The following is a 21,841-nucleotide window of genomic DNA, read 5'->3' as shown; positions in this document are numbered from 1 at the left end:
GTCTTCAGCTATCCCTTTATTTTAACATGGTGCGCATGGTCTGGTTTTCCAGCACTTAATGTTTTGGCACAGAGCTGAAAAACTGTTAATTCTCCAGTTCTTGGACTGTGGCTTCCCACCTAGCTGTGCAGGGAGTGCCCTGGCCCCAGGCAATAAGAAACTGGAAGGAGGGGAAGGAAGGGGCCAGGCACTTCTCCACAGCCAGACCTTTCCCAGACTTTTTTGAGGAGACTCCTTTCTGAGTTGCCCAGGAAGCCCTAGCACTACAACACCCAAAATCTGGAAGAGGAACCACATACCCTGATGCAAGCAGCCAAGGACTGAGGCAAGCACTGGGGCCCATAGGACAGGGCCTATGGGATGGCTGTGGGGCTGGGGCTGAGACAGGCATACATAGCCCCACATGGGTCCAGAGGAGTGTGTGTCCATCTGCTTGGTGCTGCTGCCCTGCCTGCATACCGAACATGGGCACAAGAGCACAGTCAGTCCCCAGATCCTCAGTCCCTAAGTGTGCTCATTCACATCTAGGAGTTTCACAGCTCCTTCCCTAGTCTTCCAAGCAACCAGAAGGTCAGAGAGGATAGAAGAAAACAGCTCATGCATCAGGCAGTGCCCATGCCCTCCACCTAAGAACAGGGGAAGCAGGTGGCAGATGAAGTTTAAAGCCATGTATTTCTGTTGTTTGCCTTGGGAAATGACTTGCTCTATTGCACTGCAGAAGCCTGAAATCCCCGTTGTCAGAAACAGCTTCAGGATATTCACCAGGGTTTCCCTCAGTGTCTTCTGGTGAGTACCCACAGCAATACGACTGGAAAGAAGCTAAATCTAGGTCTCACCTGTGCTGCAATGAGCTGCATAGCAATTATGCTTGCTTCCTGTGCACCCTGCTACCCATCTGCCAGTATTTCAGGGCCCCAGTGAGAGCAGAGAGAGGCAGCCACCTTGCCTTTGGCCTCCAAGAGGCACAGAAGCAAGCAAGCATCATGTGATTTGGGCAGAGGATGTGTTATTTTTCTCCCCCTTTTTTTTTAATTCCTTTGATTTGACCTCATTTCAGGAAGAAGGAATCACTCCCATTGGGACTATACTGTCCTTTGTGTAAGTGATGGAAAAGACATGCAGGGAATTCCAGTGGGTTTTGGGGCAGCCAGCACCTGGGTGGTAAATTGTGTTTAAAACGGTCTCCAAAAATAACCAGTACGCAAAAGGGGAAAAATTAATAAGGATAATTAACTGGTTTCCATCTCCAAGTGCTTTGGAGACATGAGCTAATCAGTCACACACAATGTCTGTAATTAGTTTGCTTTTCTACTTCCTTACCTCTTCCCCTAGAAGATTGCCCACTGAGATCCCTATCAGAAAGAACAGGTCTCTTTCTGCCCCTTCTGCAGAGGCCTGACAGTCTTGCCCCTGCCCTCAGTGCACCGTTTGCCTGTCACTCTGTCTGTCTACTTCCTTCCCCTGCTGGCCACGATCACATTTCACTAAATGAATCACAGTCTAGTGGAAATTCCCTCTGAGCTTTGCCAAGAATTGCAAAGTTGATGAAAATGGGACTTGCAGCCAAAGGGAGGTTAGCATGGTGCCTTGCTGGTTATAACCAACGGCCTTCCCATTGCAGTTGGTTGTTTCTGGTTGTCCTGTTTCTGCTCTCAGCCTGGCACCCTCCTCCACCTGAAGCATCTTTCCCAGGACTATCATGTTGATTACCACACTTCCAGGGCCCTCCTGGCAGGTTTTAGAGAGTTTCCTTCTACTGAGGTATTCCTTGTGCTTTTATTTTGCAATGAAGAGGACTTGTTGAGACCAAGTGCCCATCTATCCAGATCACCAGTGCGGGTCCAAAGATCTTCTCTGTTCCCAGTTATCTGCTGCAGTTTTTCCCTCTCTGATGACTTTATGGTTCTGCTGGCTCTTCATGCTAGATCTGCATGGTCTAGCAGAACAGGTACCCTCTGACTACAGGTAACTTCAGGTCTTTTCCCAGGTGGGACCTAGATTCTTTGCAGAACCCTAAGAAATACTACTTTGCTTTTCTGACCCTAATTTCTCTGCCAGTAAAATGAGTGTAATAAACTCCCTTTTGTAGCTGCTTTGGGGAAGATGGTGGATTTAGTGCTAGAGGTATCAACCACTGTGTGGTCTCCTGGGGCCCTCCAGCACACAGAAGTGAGGTTGCTTCATACCCTCAAGCTAACCCCCAAGCTAACCCCCAAGGACTTAGTACGAATCTTTTCCTCAGCCCTATGATGATGATGAAGCAGAGGGCCTGGAGAACGTAGCACAGGAGGTCTTCAGGTTCTCAGTGTAGATCAAACTGGGGCGGCAGGTCATTTTGAAGAGTTACTGAGAGAGAAAAGCCCCAGTGCTGTCAGCATTATCATTTCCTCTCTGTGATCACCAGGAATGTGCTATGGAGTGTCACCATGGCCCTGCAGGACAGGCCCAGTCAGACTCGTGGCTGCTTGTACACTTTGCTGAAGTCTCTTTGTTTTGGTGGCTTCCACACATCCAGAAACAGACCCATACCTCAGGCAGTTCTGAGAAGCCACTGAAGAGAATCGTCTGGGGGTTTGTCTGTTGATAGAAAGCTCTTGATCCCTGCAGCTCTGCAGTGGGGTCCCAGGGCTCCTGGGCAGGACAGCATGCACGGTCCCCTTGGAGCTCCCCGAGTGTGGGGTCTGTCTGGAGGCTGCAGCCCCATCTGGTTGCTAGCATAGCACTGTGGGTGTGGAAGGCTGCACAGGAGAAAGATGGACATAAATTACCCCATCTCCTTACTCTCCAGCCTTCACTTCTCCTCCTTGCTTTTTCCCTTTGTGGTACCTCCTGTTCTCTCTCTTTCCTCTCTGAGCCTGTTTCATCTCTTGCCCTGCCTGCTCTCACCTCCCCACCCCTCTTCCCTCTCATTTTCTCTCTCCTCTGCACTTCCAACCCACCTACAATCACCCCAGCTGGCGCCTCTTCTGGGAGCTGCCCATGAGGTGTGACATACCCCACATCAACAGGGAGCAGCAGATAAGGCTCATGCCCTGGCTCCCAGCTCTTGGCTTCCAGGTTTGCACCAAGAACGCTCAAGCCAGTCCAGGAGCTGGCAAAGCCCAAGTGTGCCACAGCCTTGCCTTGCTGCCCCAACATGAGCACCGGCCTCCCCACAAAAGCACAGACGCGGGGTCTCCACCAGGAGAAGGCAATGTGCTTGTGCTGCTGCCATCCCACACACGACCACCTCGCCCTGGGGGACAACCACAAGCCCTTATCAGGATTCAATGCCTTGCTGTGAGGAGGAGGGATCGTTTTCCTTTCTGGGTCTCCCTGCTCTCCCTCTAACCCTCTGCTCTCTCCTTCCTTCTCATCCATTTCCTTTGACACTGGTCCCAGGCCCACTGCCAAGTTTCAGATACATTAGCGAGGTGCCTTGCTGACTGAAGCACAAATCAGGATGGATCCGGGTGCAATTAGCAGCTTCTAGCACCTCATCTGGAAGGCATTAGCTTGGCTTTTTTTTTTGGAGGGAGTTATGGGTTGGGAGGAGAAGAGAGAATTAAGAGGGAATGGATATAGATGCCAAACAGAATAAATAAGCTATTTCTGCCACTCTTAGGAACCACCATCTAGCATCCAGCAGCAACATACAAACAGATGTGCAACAGTGATCTGAAGGGGACACAGTTACTACTGTACCAAGTCGGTGTGACCCATATACCTCCCCTCCTGGGAGGATGCAGTTATCGGCTCCAAGAAGGTACTAAAGATGGCATGAAAGTGTGCGCTAAGCCACTGCTTGTGAGCAATGTCCTTCCTGGTTTCCCCTCATTGACCAAGGCTTGTGGTTACAGTGTCTGTGCATGCACTTTGGTCTACCTTGCCCTCGTGTTCCTTTGGTCATCTCCTCCATCTGGCTCCCAGTGCACTAAAATCCCTAACAACACAATGATGTGGTATCCTACACTTGAAGAGCCAAGATAGGCTAGCATGTACCAGTTACGAAGGCCCATGTGTGTGTTGTAGGCACAAGGACCGGATAATCAAGCCAGGACTCTACAAAATGTATTAGCCTTAGTTTTCTTCACCCAGCCTTGCAGATACCTTTGAGGAAAACCTTGGTATTGCACTCAGCAGAGACACCCCTGCTCCCTTGCCAGCTTGCTCCGGGCAACAGCCAAGGTACATGGATGCACAGGAGCATGTGACTCTTAGGCAACCTCGGTCCCAAGCTAATAGGACAGAGCAAACATACTTGTAGTGTGGCCTTTGTGTTCCCAGAAACCTCCTGCTCTTTCATGGGCACAACAGTCAGAACATGTCTCTGAGTGATTGATACTGCTGACCATAAGAAACCGTGACTGTCAGAGTGAGTTTGAAAGCATTCTTGTGCTCCAGAACAAGGGTTGGCAACTGTATGCTTGTCCTGTCATCTCTGCAGAAAAATACGCTGTGCATTTTCTTTTAGTTTGTCCTCCATTCCCTACCTTATGGAAGGGGCCAGAACCAGCCTGTTCATTCCCTCTGCTCTTCCCTTCTGCTGGATCTCAGCTCTGGGGAGCAGGAACAGGCAGGTGGGGGAGCCGAAGGCTGTGCTGGGTGGTAACAGGGCTGTCTGCTGGGAAGCAGGACCGAGGGCCATGGGGAGCTGCAGGCAGCAAGTGGCTGGCATGGTTCTGAAACGGGGTATTCAGGGATAAACCCATCACTGACCACAGCCTCCCCTTGAAGGAGAGCCCGCTCACCAGCAAAGCACTGGCTGGCTTTTAGTTACTCATCTGGGTGCCACCCCAACACCTAGAGGCGAGGTTCCCCCTGGCCAGAGCACTCACAGGCCATTCCTCTTCTTAGGGCCACCTGCTGATGGGCAGGGGTTGGGGGAACCAAGGCTTCCTCTGAGCCAGTGATCTCATGCTTTTCCTGTGCAGGCAGCAGCTGGATGTTGCTGGAAACATCTCCAAGAGTAATTTTTCCTACACTGGCTGTTGCCAGATGATGGTCTGTGAAGTCCTGCTGGTTAATGAGCTCATGGAAAGTGACCTGCGCTTGGGGTCAGGGGCCAGCCACCTTCTCAAACTGTGGTGACAGAGGTGTGGAGCTGCCTGGGGGAGATGTTGAGGGAAAACACTATTTGTTTGTTCAAAGGTTTTGGGACATGCTGTTACATTCTGCATTCTCTGTTGTTTTCCCCCAGGCAGGTACAGGTATAACAAGGTAAAGGTGGTGATGGTTTCTCCTGGCATGAGAAACAAGACTGGCAATGGATGATATTGGGATCCCTTAGCAGGGCATTGAACTGGCTGGAGGGACTCTGTGGCTGTTCTGATGGGTTTTGGTACAAGGAGGCAGAATTTCAAGGCACCAGAGAAAGCCAAGCACCTCCTTTTGTCCCCTCCATGCCTCTTGCCAGCAAGCTGTGACAGGAGACACTGTAAATTCTCCAAAGCCAGGGCTGCTGAAGCACTTTCTACAATGCCAGTAACTGTGACATTCATCCTTTCAGCATCCTGTTCATTTGCTCAGTGTGGCAAGGAGGCAGCCTTGCGGCACTCAATGTTTCCAACCAGTCAGACATGCAATACACAGAGAAGGACAGACTCCTCCGGGTAAGCAACACCAAGTAGATGGGAGAGGGGCAGACGGGGGGAGCGGATGTGCAACGAGGGGCACGAGAGCTGTGGTGGCAGGAAGCACACCCCATGCCGGGTGCTGCTGTGCAGTAGCAGGGGACAAGGGAGGCCACATGCCCCGGGGGCCACAGAAATAAGCGAGTGCCCTCCCTCTGTCTGCGAGTGTCTGTGCCTTGCCTACATGCTCGGAGGCAGAGGAGGACACCCGCACACGCTCTGCCGGTGGCTGCCTGCACGTACTGCCTTGTTTTCCTGGCTGGGGTGTAGGAGAAGGCCTGGTTTTGGTTAAGCCCTCAGTCACACAAAGATGCCTTTCCCATTACTCTTTTGTTTTTCCTTCTAAGCAACTCTCCCATTTAACTCTTCCAACTCTCCCCCATAGTGTAGGCTGCCCTGCCTGAGGGCTGGTCCAGGTCAGAGGCAATTTGGGAGCAAAGGGGAGTTGTTGGAATCCAAGGCTGGAAACCCTTCAGCCTTGCAGAGGGGCTTTGGGAACCTCAGCAAACGGGAAGGATGACACCATTGAGAAGAGCTAGGAGGCCAGAATGAAGATACTCCAGTGGTGTAGGGCTGAGCATGGTAGAAATACCTAAAGAGTCAGTCATGGCATTATCATGATTGAATTTGACTCCAAACTTCAAATCTGCAAAGAGGGAGTGGGGGAGGCGGAAAAGAAAACATGCGAAGGCCTTTTCAAAACCCAAGACCACAAGCAAAAACTTCCTATAAACAAATCAAATGGAAATATTTTTTTAGCTCTATAAACATTTTCCCTTGAAGCGTTCAACCCAAATATTGCATCACTGTGCTAAGACATAAACAAATCTTGCAGTGAAAGAGATGCACACCAACAATAGACTAGCCTGTTTGCCTTGTCCGGGCTGGGAGAAGTGCAAAAAATAAACAAAGAGGGCAAAGACTGACAAGCAGGAGAGAGATGTCTGAGGACTACTTGCCTGAATATTCGAGGGAGGGAAGAAACACATACCCCACCCCCCAAATCCCACTGAGGTTCAGTAAGGAAATTCAGGTCCTTCAGGGTCCTTAGAAAATCACAGCTCTGGCAGACTTGTCTTTCACAAAGCAAGGTAGGTTCTGATTTCCCCAAATGCATTATTTAAAAAACTTATCTGACGAGTACCTCATCGGTAGAGAGATGTATTTATTTTTGCAGTGATTATAATGGTGGTAGCAGGAACTAAACTGGCCAAGCTGTGCTGTGTTTTATACCAGTGTCATGCTTCCCCTGCGGGGAGCCCAGTCACTGACCCATGGGAAGGCTGTCCTGAGCAGAAGTCAGCACGCTGCCAGCAGGAGGCAGGGGTCTGGGGCCTGGCTTTTGGTTGGCAAAAGTCTTTAGAGGCGCTACAGAAGGAAGTATTTTGCACCAGACTGGAAAATGTGAAGTACCCCCTAAGAAACACACACCCCAGTAACAGCAGCATAAGGTGACTTAGGGGCCTCCAGGCTGCTATTTGCTTATCTTTCCGGCATATAGGTACCCCTAATCTGGCTCTACCCCCCTCAAGGAGAGTGGACAAGGACATGCCGAGGTGGAGGAAGAGGAAGGTGAGGGATGGGGTGGCATGTACCATAGCACAATTCCACCTAGCAACTTCAGTACTGCTCAGTATCATGCGTTTAGAGTCACGGGACCATGCTGGGACCAATATTTGGCTCATCCTTCATACAGACACTGTAAAAGTTGTGAGGAATCTTGTGTCTTTGTCTCTGCCACCAAGAGAGACAGGCAAGGAGTCACTCTGGTGGGAGGGGATCTCACTCTTGTTCCAGCTCACACAAGAGACACTGAAGAAAGGCCCACCAAAAAAAAACCTGCTCAGCAGTTGAGTCCCACGGGAAAGTTTCACCACCAGAAAGCCAGTATAACTTGAAACCTCTTGGGCAGATAAACTGGCTCTGTGTGCTGCTGAGATGAAACAGAAATATGATTACGCTTGATCCCTCAGCTGGGGTCATACTGCTCAGTCAGTGCAATAAGCAGAAGCGACTACGATTTCTCTGTGGCTTAATATCCTCCTCCTGTGCGTCCTCCTGGCGCCAGGCTATGCGATGCACGATCCTCAAGCTCAGCGACCCCGGCCGAGCTGCCTGCAGCACTGCAGGGAACAGCAAACCTCCTGAGACCATTTGATCTCCCTGGACTGACAAAAGGTTCTCCATGCGTGCTTTGGTCTTGCGAAAATGACTTCAGGTGCTGCTGCAGGAGCTGATTTACGAGGGGAGGCTGGGAGAATAAAGGGCCTCACACACTTCTCATGTTACATTGCATCTAGATGGTGTGAATTCAGAGGCGTTTACGCCCGGCTAACTAAGGGAGAATTGGGCCCAGACCCACTGTATCTGTCTGACCAACAGAGAGGATCAAAGACCTGTAAATGCCAAGCAGAGGTTGTCTGAAAATATTAGACTCAGAAGTAATGGGATGAACTGTATCAGAGTAAAATTCAATTTGTAGGGAAAAGATTGCAGCCGACATCCATTCCCTAAGCCTGTGTTCTGCTTTCCACAAGAGGCTTCTAGGTATGGCTTACATCAGTCAGGAAAGGGGATTAAACGGGTTTTGGGTTTAGCATGGTCTGGCATGCAGCAGGGCAGACTAGATTGTGAGTATTTTCATGGCTTGCAAGACTTCAGAAGGTGGTCTGCAAGTGGATTACAGCATCCTTCTCCAAATTCCCACCCATGCACTCATGCCTCATGCAATATCTAACACATGCCATGAAATGAAATGGTGACAAATAAAAGCAGCTGGCAGAAATGAAAAAAATGCAGAATTTCAAAGCTTAGCCTGATTTTTATTTGGCTATAACCGCAGGCTGCTGCGTGGTATCATGCCAAGAAAGTATCTGTGGATTTCTTTTTTCTCCCCTGAAAGGTTAGTTTGTTCTTTAGTTTAAAAAGGGATCAGAAACGCTAAGCTGTAGAACTTTTTAAAGTTCATCTAACCCTTGTCCTCAGAAACTGAAAATTCCTGAGCACCATGGCCTCCTTATCAGCTGCAATTCTGTTTTCTAAAAGGAGACCTGGTTCCTAAAGTTACAAAGAAATGACTGGAAGGTGCTATGCTACCCTGCTCTTTAAAATGCAATAGAAGTGTATGTGTGCACAGCCTGATGAGAAGACAGATCAGGGCATATAAGCACAAAGCCACAGAGCTGCAAGAGCAACTCTTTCTCTTTTTTGCCTTTTACACAGTCTCCAGTCTGTGGCAAGATGACAGTATTCAGTGGAGACACCATGCAACAATAGAGAGGAGAGTATTAAAAGGACACTGCAGATAGGCAATGCACAGCCAGATTGACCCAAAGGAGAGAGACATAAAATGGTTCAGAAGTCAGCGCTTGCAAGGCTTAACAACGGAGAGCTGGAGATACTGCTGAGGATTATACAGTAGGATCATACCAGGAGTAAAGAACAAAGAAAGGGAAACTGCAGGTTGGGAAAATAGTGATGTTTTGAGAGGTGCATCTCTGAATTAGACAAAAGTGCAGCAAGGAGCAGCCCTGTCTTGAGGCAGTGTCTCCTGCAGTCTCACAAATGGGCTAGCTGCTGGGGCATAGGTGGAGAAGGTAGGTTCAGGGAGGGTGACACCTCTGACATTCTTGGGAGGTCAGGAATATTCTCTGGCCAGGTGGTCCCTCTGGGGAGGAAGGGGTTATCCAGGGTGCATCCTCAGGACCTGAGTGCTCATGCAAGCCCTGAGTCAGCCCCATCTGTCTCCAGGTCCCCAGGAAGCACCATCCTCATGCCCTGGACCAGGGGCTTCCCCACAGGCTGAGCCCAGAGCAGGACCTGTCAGCACTGTGGGGGCTTCCCTGCACTCCCCTCGATGCCCGGCTGTCTCCAGGCCCCAGCCGCCAGGCTGGGATGTGGGTTAGCAGATTTTTTCCACGCTGTTTCTCCGGGATCCCTGACAGAGCCCATCAGAGCTGCCTTTTATCAGCACTGCACGCCTTAGTGAGCCTGTCATGACTCACACACAATGTGCTCTGTGCTGGATTAATCCGGACGGCTTTCATGCTCAGGATGTGGGCGGTGGGTTGAGTGGGGGGGCACGGGGACAGATGCAGGGCCAGCGGGGGCCCGGGAGACTGGGGATCCCCAAGCTTTTCACTTGCTGAAACTAGGGACCTGTTTGAGGGCTGTTTATGGGGACAGGGAAGAACTAGCCACAAACAATGAAAAACAAAGAAAGAAAGGCAACAGGTGTGTGGGAAAGTGGTGAAGGAGGAGAGATTACAGGTAAATAATAGGTGAATAAATGGACTGCAACAAAGAGTGAACGTGATGTAAAGGGAGATCTGAGTGCCTTAAAATGTAAGCTCCCTTGTTGATAGATATGACAGGTAGTTATTTCACAGAAGTGTAATTACTCAGGGACTGTACCCCAGCTAAAGGGATCTTTTCAGACTTCAGCATTAACCTGGAACACCTTCAAGATGTCTCCATACCTTGACTGCTGATGTCTGTAAACCCTCAATAACTTACTTCAGATTAAGGGAATCAGCAAAAAGTGTGAAATCCTAAACCCAGTCAATTCTGTACTGATGGGAATAAGACACCCATTGACAACTATAGCACCAGGTTTCCATGTATAGTCTCCACAGAGAAAATAAGGGATTCATCTAACATGAGAAGAAAAAAATGCTTTTTTTCCCAACAAATCTGCAAGCTTCAAATGGGTATCAGGGGAAAAGGATTGGTAAAAGTCACCTGACCTGATACTGCACAAACATCTCGTACTCCCTACCATGATTCCTAGCCGAAGGTGTGCACACACACACCAAAAGAAGCCATGGTTTTCTAGGAACTGGTGATGTTGCAGACAAGAGTATACACATAATGTGAATGCATATGCTAACACATCTATATTGCACATATGCACATATATATCTCCTCCAACTTGACATTCAAACTGTTCATTTGAAATTATCCATTCTATCTATTGCGTTTTACCCAGAACACCTTATTTTCTGCACCTAAGTTCCCATCTGCACTTGGAAGGGTGAACTACTTCATAACAACCTATCCTGTCTATCCACTGCACACACGCCCTAAGGTTTCCAAATAACTTCTCAATCGAGGACCTGCCTGCTGCTGAAATGTCACCTTCAGTGGGGTAAAATACAAGACCTATTTAACAGCACACAGCAACACTGTCATAGGAAAAGATGATAAGCATGCTCTTGTTTTTATGTCCTGTCCATCAAGGGAGCATTTCTCACCATTAACCCTGAGATGAAGTTTGGTGATGAGCCATGGAGGGCATGTACTACCTCTTCTTGCACACAACAGGTTCATGCTGCTCTTATATTCAGTCTTAGGACTTCCATCATCCAGCACTGGCAGTGAGGTGTGTGGTCATGATCGCAAATGTGGTTGCCTTGGCTTTCACTGCATGAGAAGTTTCATACTGTAGAAGAGTTGTTGTCTAAGTTCTAAGAAAGGAAAGCAGGATCCTGCAGGAAGGGGGGGGAGAAGTTATTTATTTAGGGCATTTCCCTGAGCTCCTTAATCAAGCAAATGGTTTTACCCATTGCATTTGATAATTTCCAGTTAACAAAACATTTTCTTATAGACCCTGTCCTCCACCCAAAACATTGAGTGACACTGTAAAACACTCCCCATACACAAGAGGATCTCTCTGACTGCCAATCCCTGAACATTTTAAGACAAGAAAGCAAATGGACCTCAACTGGGTCATCTCATACACCTGGGAGCCTACTGACTGTCCAAATATTTCCTGTCAATGAACCAACTACAAACAGAATGGTAGTTCTTTACAACATCTCCTGTAGATACATACTACAGAGCATAGGCACATCTGTATCCATATGTAAAACATTTTATACAAATATACCTATCACTGCGCAGAAGGAGAATGATACCTTTGTGGGGATACATTTCTTTTATATTGTTTTTACTGTACCAGTAATCCTGTTGCCAACCCCTCTCCCACAGAAGGCAGAGCTAGCACTGGTTCGCCAAGATCTATTTAATTTCAGAATACATACATTACCCTCATGCGCATTTGTGTTTGTGTGTGAAGGGTAATGTATATATCCTGAAATGAAATAAACCTCAGTGCACAAATGGTATTTCTGGCGTGAGGGTGAGCTTGTCACAACCCAGTTTATGTCCCTGACTTAGACCCTAGTGGTAAAACTAAACTGGCATTGGCTGGTTTAGTTTACACCAGCACAGCTTTCCTAATATAGTCAGGCCCATCTCTTGTCCTCCCATCCCACCCTCCACTCTTTTTTTTGGCTCTCTTGAGTTTTGATGACTGAATCACTTCCCCCTTTGTTTCTCTGATTTCTTTCCTAATCTTCTGCTCCTGAAAGATGCTTAGTTCCTGAATCCCTGTACAAATACACTTTCCTTTCTAAGCTTCTCAACAGCCAAACAAGGTTTTATTTGTTTATTTAATTTGACATGCCGAGAGAGAAATGATCCCATTTCCTATGGATTATCGAAGTAACAAATAGCTTTACAAGAGGGTAAACAAAGTAAAACTCATGTTGAAACTCCTTTGAACCAGGGGCTTCCCACTGTTGTCGCTCCCCAGTGTGTCTTTCTCCTCTCCTCCCCACTACACACAGGATGAATTTCTTGTCCCCTTGGCCCATGGCTGCTGCCCTCAATCCAGCCCGCTTCTGGGGCTGAGACAGTCATCAGCTCCTCATCCTTGCTTTCACCCACCATCAATCTTTCACGATATGGTCAGACAGCTTTGAGATCCCTCTGTGAATGAGCGTTTTCTCCATCTTGTCTTTGGCTCCATAGCTCAATTGCATCCATCAATTTTCCAGTTTTGCAAAGAGTCAGAGCTAGAAAAACCTGTGGGTGAGCGCAGGAGCTTCCACAGAGGCAGGGATGCCATATGGATTTTTGTTGGGAGTTTTGCCTAACTCAGGCAGCAGGCATGGACTCTTGGTAGCATAACTCTGCATGCACACCACCTGCAGTGTACATTTCTGGAGGAAAAATAAACAAAACAACAGAAAACAGGCCTGAAGCTGAGCTAAAATTCAGAAGGACTTGGAACAAGGGTGCTGATGGGCTCCCCACGGGATGACACATACCAGCAGTGTGCTGCTCACACTTTTTTGGGGTGCTTAGGTTTGGTGGCTGGGGTTTAAACAGCTCCTCCCCCCGCCCCCAACATGCCTTTCTGTTTATTACTCCTGCAGTAATTGGGAGGCATGTGTGGATGAATTAAACATAGCAGGACAGATGAGAAAACTCTCCCTCTTAGCTGGCTGAATGAGCAAATTTAACTGAGCCTGTTACCCACTGAGTATCATGCCGACATGCCAGGGTCCGGTTTCCTTTGAGCTCGCCCTTTCATGCGGAGTCCCTCCATGCCCCCTGCCTTGCTCCGCACAATATCAAACAGCTGGAGGTTTTGTGGCTCCAACGAGGAGCCTTTGCATTTGATGGCGGCAGCAGTGGGAATTTCACGTGGGATCAGAAATGGATGGGACGGATCCGGGCAAGCTCGTAGCTGAGGATCAGGGGGCTCTGGCACATCCTGAGGGGAACAGGTCCTCCCCACAGCCACAGGCTGCACCTGGTCAATGTCCATGGTAAACTCTTCCTTATGGCTGAGGGAGTGGGGCTAAAGAACGGGGGATTTGGCTTTCACACTACTCCTAGCTTCAGCCAGGCCAGTGGCACCTGGAAGTCAGTTCTGGTGGGTAATTTGAAATAAATGAGAGCCAGCCTAGAGCCACCATCCCCAGTACAGTATTAAGGCAACTGCCCTTTGGCAGAACAGCCACTGGCTTGTCTGGGGATGCCAAGGGGACATGGCTGTATCAAACATCCTGCTTTGTCTCACAGCATTTCTTCCAGCATTAACAATGGGGGCAGGCGGGAAGAGAAGCACCCTGTGTTTCCTCTACCCCCAGGGATAAACAGGGAATGTAATCCTGCAGGCCTGCAGTCTTATTTTTTTTCTCCCCTAGTGTTAAACAAGCCCCAGGGCACTTCTTTGTACAAGGTAGCTCCAATTCTGCTCCCTCACCACTTTCCTCCCACCTCTGTAAGCCCCAAACTAGCCAGGGCTAATTCAATTCCTGCTTTAATTTAGGACAGTTTACGACTGTTCTAAATTAGGAAACCACTGTGTTTCAGACAAGGCAGGTGCTAGAGGTCTTAGCACTTCTAAAAATTAGGCCGCTTAGTGAGGTGTCTACATATGGATTTAGCACCTGAGGACTGCATTACGGAGCAGCTAAGGGAAAGCTTGTAATCTGGGAAGCAGTTATTTAAAAGATAATTAGACATTAAAGTTAACATTGCAGAGGAAGGAAGTTTGTGTTCAACCTGATAAGCCTACCCATTCAAATGCAAGTTGAAGAGCCATCAATACCTATTCCCCTGAAACAGAAGAAACTCTGTGGAAAAAACAGTTTTGACATTTTCAGTATCCTTGTCATAAACCAAGGAAATAAGAAACCCAACTCCAAATATAAAAAAACCCAATCCTTCAAATCATCCTTATGTGTGAGAAATGGGTAATCCAGGAACACAGGCCCCTCCTACATTGCCACTAAGCAGCAATAACCCTGGAAACTAATGATGACATGAGAATAAACTTTAACTCTTTCACCTTCTCTGACTGAAGGACTTCAGATTTAGAAACTACAGATCATATTTACAAGCTATACTCTGCATGGCATAGATCTGAGAAACCTATCCCAATCTTTCAGTGACAGCAGGTTTGTTCCAAAGAAACAAAGCCCTTTATTGAAAGGCTTTGAATGATGGAGTATATCCTGCACCCCTGGGTAAATCCATGTTTTGTGGCATATATTTATCCTTTGATGTGGGAGGAAGCAGTGAGCAGGAGCTGGTTTGGTTTAATCCCAGAGGGTGGTGTCATTTCTTTTGGTAAAAGTTTGCACCTGAGATGCTTTCCCAGAAAGCAAGAACCTGCCAGGATGGATGGATGGAGGAAAAGATCTTTGCCTTCTTGTCTCGGTTTTCTCCATGTCACCCCCAGAGAAGCTGCACACCTCATGGTTTAGGAAAAGGAGTCAGTCACCTTCTTTGCAACTAGCTAAAGTCACACATAGACTGTTTGACCTCCATGGAAAGGGACTGTCTCCATTCAGCAAAAAATTAGCCCCTGTGCTTGGGGGGAACTGCAATTTGAAAGAACTATTTGGACGCATCCTATTTAACTTGGATGCATGCAAAGTTCTGCCTTTTAGGTGGTCATTTCTTCTCCTCCTTCTCTCCTTCCCTGTCTTCACTTTTGCTTCAGGTGTCTTGATGTCCTGATCCAGATGGTTGAACTTCAGCCACACAACTGGGGAAGCTGAGGCACGTGATGACAGGACTTGCCTAATCCCACCCAGCAGCCCACATACGAGGAGAAGGACTTGGGGGCACTGGTGGATGAGAGATTAGATATGAGCTGGCAGTGTGCACTTGCAGCCCTGAAGGCCAATTGCATCCTGGGCTGCATCAAAAGGAGCGTGACCAGCAGGTCAAAGGAGGTGATCCTGCCCCTCTACTCTTGTGAGACCTCACTTGGAGTATTGTGTGCAGTTCTCAGCGCAGGAAAGACATGGAACTGTTGGAGTCCAGAGAAGGGCCACAGAAATGATCAGAGGGATGGAGCACCTCTCCTGTGAGAACAGCTGAGAGAGCTGGGGTTGATCAGCCTGGAAAAGGCTGCAGAGAGCCCTTATTGTGGCCTTTCAGTTCTTTAAAGGGGCCTATAGGAAAGATGGGGAGAGACTTTTTAGCTGGGCCTGTTGATGCTACGAGGGTTGATGGTTTTAAACTAAAGGAGGGGAGATTCAGACTGGATGTGAGGAAAAAATTCTTTACAATGAAGGTGGTGAAATACCGGCACAGGCTGCCCAGAGAGGTGGCGGGTGCACCACCCCTGGAGACATTCAAGGCCAGGCTGGATGTGGTTCTGGGCAACCTGATCTAGTTGGAGATGTCCCTGCTCATTGTAGGGGCTTGGAGTAGATGACTTTGGAAGTCCCTTCCAGCCCAGATTGTTCTATGACTCTTTATGTTTGCTCCGGCATCCTTCCAGCAGGTGCCTGGTGCTGCAGGGACAGGCGTACAGAAAAAGGCTCTCCCTGGGAAGCTCCACAGGTGGCGGGAGCAACTTCTACACAACTTCCTGGGGCTGGTCCTTCTCGGGAAGAAGGGAAGGTCTCCCGGGAGGTCTGCCACAGGGTGATGTTTATCAGCAGCCCATTTCATTACAACTAACGGCTGCCCGAGGCCCCACCACTGTCCAGTTTCACAGCCAGGATGAGGCAGGATGGCCGTCGGTACAGGGACGTTCGGGGGGCTCCGTGAGCAGCTGCTCCTGGCTGGGGTGACCACTTCAGCCATAAGGGCTGGAGGCTGCCACTCTCCGGGCCCGGGGAGGGGGCACGTCCCCAGGCCCCTGTTCCCCACAGCGGCGGGGCCGCCTCCCTGCGCCCAGGCCAAACTTTCCGTCCCAACTTTCCCGCTTCCGCCTGCCGGGGAGCATGGCGGGCGGTGGAGAGACGCCCCAGCCGCCTCCTCCGGGGGCACGCACCCGCCAGATGATGCCGGCCAGTGTTCGGGGGTGCGGAGGGGGCAAAGAGAGAATACGGGTCTGACATGCCAGGCTTTTGAGGAAGGGGGTTTATTTTGCGCTTTCTCCCGCCTCTGGCTCCTCCTCTTCTTCCCTCCTCCTCAGGGGGAGGGGAGGAGGGAGGCTCTGGGGCAGGAGTAGCCGGAGCAGGGAATTGTTTGGGAGTTCAGTCATCCAAAAGCCGTCTCCCGTATGGAGGGTCTGGCTTCCCGCATCCCGGCGCCTCTTCCCTCCTCCTCCTCCCGCCGCGCCTGAGCTCAGGGCGGCCCCTCATCCCCAGCGGCAACCCGCAAACACAACCACCACCCCAAACCAACGTCCCCCCCTTTCTTCTACCCCAAAACCAGGCTTTCCCCCTCTCTTTTCCTCTCTTTTATTATTTTTTTCTCTGTGTGTGTGTGTGTGCTGAATTCCCCGCAGATCCGGCCTGGAAGTTCCCAGCTCCTGGAGTTAAGCCTCTTTGTTGCTTCCCTTCGTTTGGGGCATCTTTGTGTTTTCCCCAGCCTGCTCCGTTGGAGACCGCGGTGAGTGAACCGAAGGGGGCCCGGGGCTGGGAGGATGGCTGTGGCGAGCGGCGGGGCGCAGGGCTTTCCCCCCCCTCCTGCAGCCGGCAGCGGCAGTGACCAATCTTTGTGTCAAGAGTTTGGGAAGTTGGTGTGGAGATGCGGGGAAGTGTGTCTGCGCCGGGACGCGGGAGACTGACAAGGGAGTAGGGAAGACACGCTGGTCCCCACCAGCATGGGGCTTGTTTTGGCTCAGGCAGGTGAGATGTGGAGGGCTCGGTTGTTTCCCTCCAGCTTTTCCTCCTCGGTCGGCGTTAATGGAGGGCCCAGTGCATGCACACAGTACGCGGTTGCCTGAAACTTGCCTAAAAGCTTGGTCCAGGACGTGACCCCATCCTCACTGCCAGCTAGTTGAGGAGGGATGGAGCGCAGTGGAGAGAGGGAGAGAGAAAATTTGTTCAAAATAAGCGCCAGATTCATCCTCCGTTGCTCCAGCTCTTCTCAAAAGCTGACGGGAATTTGCAGGCAAGACCCAGCTCTTGAAGATGCAAAGGCATTTTGGTTTGTGCCCTGCTGCTGCCGCAAAGAAAAGCGGGAGTGGGTAATCTCTGAGTAGAAATCTTGTTGTCTTCTTATGCAGCTGTAAAGTTTTTAACCCTGCTACAACGAGGAGCGATTTGGGTCAGGGGAAGTAATTTTCTGCTCGGTGGTGGGATGCTGTAGGATTTGTGCATGCATGCCTCGCTGCTTGAATTGCAACTTTGGCAGGTCCTCTGCATGGTAACTGTAAATAGAAAATATGGGGAAAGCGGGATGCTGAATTTGCAGCAGTGTATGAATGAGACTTTCTAAAGTGTTCTGAAGATACTGATACGTTGAAAAATAATAATAGACTTGAACCAATACCCCTGGTTGGCAAAAGGTATTTAATACAAGTGCTGTATCTTTGGGTGCTTTCCCGACTAATTCTCATACCCCAAGTGTTATGTCGCTGGCATTGTGCGATAGGCAGTTCAGGTCTATTAAAGAGGGTTTTTTGTCCTTGTTTGTTTTAAAGAAACTCTTGACCTCTCCGCAGTATTATGCGAGTGGGATAACAGGAATCCACACACACACACTGCACCAGCATGTAATTCCCGGCATGTCTGAAATTGATTGGTTTTCTTGGTGCCCAGTTCTCTTACTTTCTACATAGGTACCATCGTGTCCTTTTGACATGTTCACTTGCAATCTGCCATTAAAGTTTCTTTTCCCATGGACTAGAAAACTACTGTAGAAAATATCAGAAGAGTGTGGGTGTTTTGTAAGTTGGATTTTATCTTAGTTTTCTTTTGAAACTGACTGTCTCAGTGTGCATACTTTTAGAGGAAGGTTCTTGCGTATTTATGGATATATACATACATGCAGACACTTTTATTCAGTGGGCTAGATATTGAGGTTTATGGCTCAGGGAACGGTTTCAGCAGAAACACTGGGTTTGCAGTGAAGAGTTGCTCTGTTTATTTAAGTGATCTAAAGAAACGAAGGTGAAATAACTGCCCATGCTAATAGGAGTCATCTTGGGATCTTCTGAAGTAAATAGGGCAATTAGGGAGAGCTGTGAGCTCCCTGTGGGATGCATGATATTCTCTGACAAGAAATAAATGGAGTTTTGTTCCATGTACTTTTCTTAACCCGCCCCTTCAGATACAATTAGAGGGACTCATCCTGTATGTGCAATGCAGACAAGGTCCCAGAAGGTGTTTGCTGTGAGGGTTGAAGTCAGATACAGTGCAGTTCTGCCTGCTGATGTAGTTCCCATAGGGGAAAATGAGGCAGGTTCATCGGAAGCGTGCACAAGGGTCCTGTACAGATTTGAAAGCAAGTTCTGTTTTCTTCCTATCTCATACACACACAAGCACCTACAGGATCTTTCTTTGAGAGATATTCCAGAGCAAGCAGTTGAATCCACACATTTCTCTGCTTGGTGCAAAGAAGTGTTACAGGTGAATTCATGTGTCACAGACTGGCATGTCTTATGGGTGCTCTGTAACCCTACAGTCTGGAAAATACAGCTTTTCTGTACCTTGTCCTGTCATGATACAGAAGCACAGAGTGAGATGTTCTTAAAGACTGCAAAGTGAAGGCCATTGCCTGGTGTTTGCAGAGGTCTTTCAAGTCCTGTGTGTGTGAGATCCCAGCTTGGAGTTTTGCTCCATTGAAGGACAGGTGCCTGGTCTCCTCACTCCTTGAAATCCAGCTCTGTCCTCAAAACTAACAGCACAGATCGCTCTAAACCTTCAGTACCAAACTGGTGGCCCCTGCAGTGTTTTCAGGATGCTGGTATAGCTCCTTCCACCTGACCAGGTCTGGCAGAGTTGGCCCTTTGGGATGCTCCCAGCTGGAGCCTCCTGCCGAGCAAGGAGCAGGTAGAAAAGACACTCTTCAGGTGGAGACATGGTTGGATGGGGAGGTGTTTGGGCTGTGTCCTCAGCCAATGCAGGCCCTTTGTGAGTTTAAACAATTTCCTCTGCTTTGCACAGGTAGGCTTTGCACAGGGTTTAGCCCCATTTCCCAGGCAAAGGCAGGCTGTTTCCCAAAACTCCCCCTTGTGAGCCTTGTGAACTGGAGGATCAGTGACAGGGAAGAGCCCTTTGGGGACCACATCAGTTGTCTGAGCGCAGGTTGGCCTGCGGGTGGGTTTTCAGATACCTCAGGTTCAGTTGGGCTCAGTTTAGTCGCTCAGCCTGCAAGAGGTTACAACAGCAGTAGCCAATGCAACTCCAGGTTAACAGAAGTTTATTTGGCAGTAAGTAAAGGTGGCTTGTTTGTTTTAATGCCTAATGCTGAGTGCCTCAGAGGTATGAGGCATGATGCCTTGGACTTCTTTAATTTGCAGAGGTGTCTGGGTGCTGGTGGCATGTTGCGGACCAAGGCTTGCAACTCTCTTGGTTTAAACTGTTGCTCCCCAGCTAAAAACTTTGCAGTGCAAAGTCTCCAGTTAGGATGGGATATCCCGCAAGGAAAAAGCTCTCTTGCAAAATCTTCGGAGACTTCCTGTTTCTGGTTAGACTGAAAACATCCTGAGGGAAAAACCTGCTGCTGTGTATTTTGGTGTTCCTGTGGTCAGTCTTGGTTTAAGAGGTTGTTACATATTCCAGTTCCTAGGCCACAAGAACAATTTAAGGTGAATAATGACTAAATGAATTGCAGGTCTTTAGGTGGAACAGGGGTGAATATCTTCCAGTTTTCTAAATGTGCTTTGGGTAATTGTTCAACAGAAGGTATCACAAGCACCTTTTTTTTATTTCCTGGTATTTGGTGTAGTTCCTCTTGGCCCCGAATCATACGACATTGTTCCTTGTGCTTTGTTGGCTGAACATAGCGCTTGGAGCCGGTTTTCTGGAGGGAATGCTTGCAGGATGGGAAGCTTTCAAAATTTGCTTCATATGCATATTTGCACATAAGAGGTTTTTTAAATACTCTCCACAGGAGCATGTGCTCCAGCAACACAGCTGGATGAGCATCTGTGGGAAGCTGAGACAGGAGGAGCATGGATGCAGTGGGAGCACATCAGCTGAAGGGCTCAGAGAGATACTTGTTGCAAGGAGGAAAAACACTCAATGCTTACACAGTCCCAAAGGTGCCACAGGCAGTTCAATGTTTTCTACATAAACAGGGAGCAATAGATCCCTGCCCTGAGGATGTTGCATGCTCCTTGTGTTAAAACGGCCTCTCCCCTGCAAAAGGCCAAATGGGATGGGAGGCTCAGCTGTGCCTGATGGGGTTGCTAGCAGAGCACCTGGCACAGTGCAGACAGGGTGCCTGAGAGGGCTCTCAGGGCTGCTCTTGTGTGTTGTAGGAGCTCTTGAGCATGACACAGTGCCAATTTATTTTGGCTCTGGTGGGATTGATGGAGGGAACTGTGCTTCAGGGAGCGTGTGGGACGTGCTCAAGCTTCTTTGCCCTCCTCATGGGCAATATGCCAGCACAGAGGTGAGAGCCAAACTTTACCCTTGCTTTGTACTCTGCTGCTCTGTGGTGGCTGCTGCCCTGTGGCCAAAACCCATCTTTGAGCTCCCCTAAGATGTGAGGATGGTGACTGCACCTTGGGTCCATGCAGCGTGTTGGAGGCTTGCTGGGCAAAGTCCAAACCACACCACAGCATGTTGCCCCTATGAAAACCCACTGTTGTCGAGTTCACAGAGGTTTTGGGCTGTGGTGTCTGTGTATAAGTCTGTGAAAGCCAGATGGTGTTTTGGAAACTGGTCATTTTTCATTAACTTCTGTGCCTGGTGCAGGCAGTAAGTCTTTCACCCTGAGCCCTGTGGCAATGCCATTTTGGCTCTCTAAGGTCCAAACTGTCAAAGAGATTAGCCAGCAGGTTGTACTCTTATGCAGAGCCACAGTCCTAAGGCCCTGCCAAATGCAAGGATGTGTTCACTGACTGCAGTGTCAGCGAGTCTGAACAAGCTTGTGTGTCTAAAGACTGTGCATCAGGACCTTCTGCTGTTCTTTAAATCATTAGAGTGAAGAGGAAAAGGGTGTAAAGAACCCTGTCAGAATTGTGTTGTCAGCTTTCAAACACAAATAATGTTGCTTTTTATTTTTAACTAACAGAAGGACAGGGTTAGCAGAGCCCTGCAAATCAGTGTGTTGAGCTTAGTGTCGTTAGTAAAGTTTGTGGTGATATTTGAGAAATAAACCTCAAATATGCAGATGCTGGCCTAGAATATAGCATTTATATGCAAAACGTGGCTTCCTCCAATAATGTCACTGTAACTTATCCTAGTACTTTTAAGGTAGAGCTGTTACCTCACTTAGTGATGCCAGTGCTTTAGGGCAGAAACCTGGGAAGTGAAGAGAGCTGGGTTTGGTTCTCTAGATTGCAGATTTCACCCCAAGTTGGGGCAGGTTGTTCTTTGCCTCCACTCTCCACCTGCAAAACCTGTAAGTGGCACTTCCCTGCCTCCTTGTGGTGTTGAGGATAGGTTTGATGGAGATCAGGAGGGACCATAGGTTTGCTGGCCCTTGAAAAACCTCATAAAGGCCAGAGTGGGTTTCAGCAGGGCACTGGCAGCCCACTGAGAGGCTCTGCAGTTGCCTCTGGGGACATCTAC

The 21,841-nt window shown here is 48.9% G+C and overlaps 1 protein-coding gene and 1 long non-coding RNA gene across 6 annotated transcripts in view; one reads left to right on the top strand and one right to left on the bottom strand.

Moving 5' to 3' along the window:
- Window positions 1-6,757: 6,757 nt before the first annotated feature.
- On the bottom strand, window positions 6,758-15,105 carry LOC133269167 (uncharacterized). Of its 2 annotated transcripts, XR_009743347.1 has the most exons (3): window positions 12,937-15,105; window positions 10,916-11,098; window positions 6,758-6,980 (listed from the first exon to the last, which is right to left on the bottom strand). It is a non-coding gene; the product is annotated as an uncharacterized LOC133269167 (long non-coding RNA). The 2 variants fall into 2 exon arrangements; XR_009743346.1 differs by having other exon boundaries at window positions 10,916-15,105.
- Window positions 15,106-15,927: 822 nt separating this feature from the next.
- BOC (BOC cell adhesion associated, oncogene regulated) overlaps window positions 15,928-21,841 on the top strand; it is a 55,061-nt gene continuing 49,147 nt past the window's right edge. For 2 of the 4 annotated variants that reach the window (XM_061453826.1, XM_061453822.1), the window contains exon 1: window positions 16,281-16,763. The gene's annotated coding sequence lies outside the window, so the exon portion shown is untranslated. Of the gene's footprint in view, window positions 15,947-16,280; window positions 16,764-21,841 lie in introns of those variants that run through there. The other 2 variants (XM_061453824.1, XM_061453823.1) reach the window with 2 other exon arrangements.

Source organism: Pezoporus flaviventris, unplaced genomic scaffold (assembly GCF_033815535.1).
Source record: "Pezoporus flaviventris isolate CSIRO_AGI_PZ_B2104156 unplaced genomic scaffold, CSIRO_AGI_Pfla_v1 ptg000015l, whole genome shotgun sequence".
NCBI classification, from domain to species: domain Eukaryota; kingdom Metazoa; phylum Chordata; class Aves; order Psittaciformes; family Psittacidae; genus Pezoporus; species Pezoporus flaviventris.
This window is presented reverse-complemented; position numbering and strand designations above follow the sequence as displayed.